General features: G+C 36.2%; 1 long non-coding RNA gene across 1 annotated transcript; it reads right to left on the reverse strand.

Moving 5' to 3' along the window:
* Positions 1-1433: 1433 nt before the first annotated feature.
* On the reverse strand, positions 1434-2267 carry LOC118648774. The gene is made up of 2 exons (XR_004965438.1): positions 2174-2267; positions 1434-2093 (listed from the first exon to the last, which is right to left on the reverse strand). It is a non-coding gene; the product is annotated as an uncharacterized LOC118648774 (long non-coding RNA).
* Positions 2268-3957: the final 1690 nt, after the last annotated feature.

The raw sequence follows: 3957 nt of genomic DNA on the forward strand, positions 1-3957 counted from the left end.
GTCAATAAAATTGCACAAAACCGCAACGCGGAATGACACACTGATACAATTTGCGCGAGGCCGAGGTGGGCATCGTCATCCAAATATAAACGAGCAAATGGATCAGTCTGCCGACCGTCTGGTTATTTATCCCGCTTTTCCGAGATTATCGCGAGAGAAACCCCCTTGGCTGACCGTTCGGATTCGTCCCCGCAGGGCCGCATGAATGTAAAGGCCGTGGCACGCGGAGATGAATAATCCGCGCCGGTCTCCTTGAGGAGAGACGACGCAGAGATCGTATTTTATCAAGAAGCTCGTGGGCAACGCGCATTTACTGTACGTAACGCATCGATCAAATAATATCAACAAGTCGCTGTGACGTTTTACACGGTTGTTTCCACGGAATAAAATAGATATAATCAGAAAAAGGAGTCTCAATCTTTTAAAAGTCGTAGTATTAAGAATAGAAAGAAATTGTCGACAATGATCGATGAGGATGGACGAGAGCCAAAAATGTAAGAATTCGTGTCAGTCCGCAAGAAGAGGATGATAGTTGATTATATCTGAGAAACTAATATATTTTTAATAATCTAGTACAAAAGTTGTTGAGCGCCAATTCGAAAGGTATCGAAATCAAATCGGGAAAACGACTTTTCATGGTAAACATAGCGCCAGAGAATAATTAATTAATTAAAGCGTACCCTTCAATTAATTAATTAAAGCGTACCCTTTAATTAATTGATTAAACGTGGACACGATAGGCACGATCGATTGGATCGTCAAACCGACAGCGATTCCATTTACGCAAGGGCCAAGCTGTACTTTAGCAGCCGGTAAAGGTAAGTTTATAAATACTCCGGGATTCAAAATAGACATCGGACAGTCCGCGTACGTCGCAAACCGCACGGTAACGTCCGGAACTCGACGGAAATTTCAAATATCTCCAGGCACGTACCTGTGGTGGGCTTTAAGACACGATGATTTAAGCTAAGAGCTCGGAGCCAATTTCTCATCGTATTTATCTCCACCGGAAATTATTTCTCGCTCTCTTTCTCTCGTTACGCATGAATATAGATTTATCTCGCTCGAGCGCACGAATACGGAGGTATAATCGTATCAAGGAGCACTGTATCGTGGTTGAAGTTTCTTTTGCGTATATTCAATTCATTCTTTGTATGTATGTCATTTGCATACATCACGTATCGCCGTAGTGAAATTTTCGAAACCAAAGAATCATTCCTCTAATAATTTCTCTAAGTTTATTTTCTATTTTCTAAGATCTTTTTCTTCGTGTGTTTCTCGATTATATTTTTAAAAGCTCTCTCAACATTAGAGAGAAAGAGAGATATATAGAGAGAGTTTTTAAAAATATAATTAAGAAATGTACAGAAGAAACAAATTTTAAGATTTGATTATCCAAAACCAGCTAAAAACTTATTAGGTTTATTTATTTCTTTTTATCAACGACAAAGTTTTGATCGTAAATGCCTGAATTTTAACCGTGAAAACAGTTGCAAAAAACAAAACAATGAAAATTTTAGTTTATAACAGCTTACGAAGCAAAAATTACACTATTTAACTGCAATTTTTGGTAAACCATTTCTAAATAAGTGGATCAAAACAAATTTTTACTGCATGAATATTTATTAATATTGTTAGTATATGTAAAAAATTGAATTTAATTCATAATGCTATTTTCTTAAATTTGCAAAATCCGATTTTTATATAAGAATCAAAAACAAACAGGAAATTTTTTTAATCAATATGAAAATTATGCTCAAATTTCACAGATACTCAACGTAATAATAAAACAATTTTTATATTTTTGATAATGTTTTGAAATGTCGTACATTCTTTAAAAAATTTATTACAGATTTAAACACGCTGTCTGCTTTTCAGCAAACAAATTTTGATGAATTTATTCAGTTAATATAAGGCTTAATATAAGTTCGGCCATTTGCCAAACAAAGATTTTTTACGCACTATAATAACTCACAAATAATTATTCTCATTCATTGCGGTTGCTTCTTATCCAATTTTAAATGCAATATGCTTTAAATATTGAGCTTTATTTGCTGGTTAAAAGTGCATGAAAAAATTCTAACAAGAGCCATCTAGCAAATACAAATTTTACCTTGTAAATCAAGAATCCTTTTATGATAATTCACAGAAAACTAATTCTATTTATATTTACCTTGATCTTCTCTCACAATAAAATTCTAGGTACATAATATATTATAACGTTAGATATTATAGTTGAACCCTTTCCTACGAGTGAAGGGCATGGCCAGGAAGGGTTCTAATAAAAGTCATCTAGTAGATAATATAAGTTTTGCGTCGCGGCCACTTTCAAAGTCAGGAATTCTTTATGGCAGCTAGTCGCACACATTCCCGTCCCAGATACCTCCCCGGTCCCGGATATACGTTTCCAGCTGTAACTAGGACCGCTCTCGGTGTTATAAATCAAAAACGGGCCGTGTTTGTGCCACTTTTCGTTCATGAGGCGGCGTACTTTGACGGAAATTATAGTCGGCCATATGTGCTGATGTGTAAAGGCGTGTAGAGATCACTGAAATGCGAACAAAGACGCGATGACGTTCTCGTTAAGCCGCTAGTTTAACGAGTATCCTTGAATATAAAGAAGAAACTATTATAACATATTTTTATTATAATTTCTTTTAGGTTCATAAAAAGCCAGGCATCTTTATGATTTTATATGTATATAATAGGTATACAAAATTTTTTTTTTGTAATTGCTCTGATTTATTTCGTTGTTCCTAATACTCTAGTATCTAATTAAAAGGTAAAATTTGTATGTATAAAAATAAAAATAAAGTTTTCGATCGTTTTATATATCTCTTTTTTTTAAACATTTTTCTTCATTCATTTTATTTTTAATTAAAATTTATTGTCCCTACCCTCTCCATGATCTATGACTTACTTCCTAATTTCTTAGTAGAGAATATTTAATTTAAAAAGTGAAGACAAAGTTCTCTAACTATTAATTTTTATTTAACTATTTAACGGTTAATTTAGACACTTAAAAAAATTATTTTATTATTTCATGTAAACTTAAATCACAAATAAAATATTAAATCTATTTGATGATCTATATGAATAATTTAACTTTACAAAATTATAATTTTCTGATGCTATTAAAATTAATTTTTAATTCAACGTAACGAATTTTATTCTACAAACAATTAACTTCAGCTTAATTTAAAAAATATATATATTAATTTATCCAGTCCTGATTCCAACCAATAAAGAAAAACCATCTTACATATATTTTATCTTTCCAATTTCTGTACCATCCGGGATATATTTTTCAATTGTTTCTTGTTTCAGACGTCGGGGTGCGCGACGAGTTGCCAAAAAGCTCGGTTTTCGCTGGTAATATCACCGATCCGGCCGTCGGTAAAGCTGCATCTTTTGATAACGGATCGATATCGCTCGGCGTCGTTTGACGTCGTCACGTGTGTCCACCCGCGTGTTCGCGCGCACGCTCGGAAATGCTCGGAATCCGGTGTCCAGTTGCGTCAGAAATGGCAGGAGCGTAGAAGCGGCAGAAGCCGCCGCGGACGACGTCACGTCGAGTTTTCCTGTGAGACAACAAGATTCATTGTTGTGTGTTCCCAGTTCGCAACTGGCAGATCGCAACGATGGCTTCCGCCGGTGAGTGCGAGCGTTGCACCCTGATAACGCGTGCCGTCGCGACGACACACGACGATCGACGCGATTCGATTGCCAGCGCGTGATGACAGTAGCGAGATTAATTAAATTACGGGTCATTAGCGGGAGGACGAGGACGTAGGACACCACGTTGGCGATCGACAGAGTCGCCGCGCCGTGTCGCTGTACGCATTTTGTCACTCGATAATCGGTCTCCGCGGGTGCGGACATGCCGGCATCGGTGATGTAACTATAGCTAAAACACGCATTCAGAACGATAACTCAATTTTTAACAGCATCGTTAAC

The sequence above is a fragment of the Monomorium pharaonis genome, unplaced genomic scaffold (assembly GCF_013373865.1).
Source record: "Monomorium pharaonis isolate MP-MQ-018 unplaced genomic scaffold, ASM1337386v2 scaffold_682, whole genome shotgun sequence".
Taxonomy (NCBI): domain Eukaryota; kingdom Metazoa; phylum Arthropoda; class Insecta; order Hymenoptera; family Formicidae; genus Monomorium; species Monomorium pharaonis.